Source organism: Penaeus monodon, chromosome 15 (genome assembly GCF_015228065.2).
Source record: "Penaeus monodon isolate SGIC_2016 chromosome 15, NSTDA_Pmon_1, whole genome shotgun sequence".
Classification (NCBI taxonomy): domain Eukaryota; kingdom Metazoa; phylum Arthropoda; class Malacostraca; order Decapoda; family Penaeidae; genus Penaeus; species Penaeus monodon.
Window position 1 is genome coordinate 28,555,412 of NC_051400.1, and position 269 is coordinate 28,555,680.

Below are 269 nucleotides of genomic sequence, written 5' to 3' on the forward strand. Positions count from 1 at the left end.
GTAATAATTTCTGTAAAACAAAATTCATCAGTAAAGTAAGATTTTCAGTAAAGTAAGAATTTCAGTAAAGTAAGAATTTCAGTAAAGTAAGAATTTTGGTAAGGTACTCCTTGGTGTTCAGAAGGGTAGGCTCTCTGCTTCTTGGCATTATTATTAGAATCAGAATACAGAGAAATAATGAAACATATTCACAGTAATAAACAAGACCACAAGTTTCGACGCTTCGAGTCAAAATAGACTCCTCGAGTTGACTCTCACTCGTTGCGACT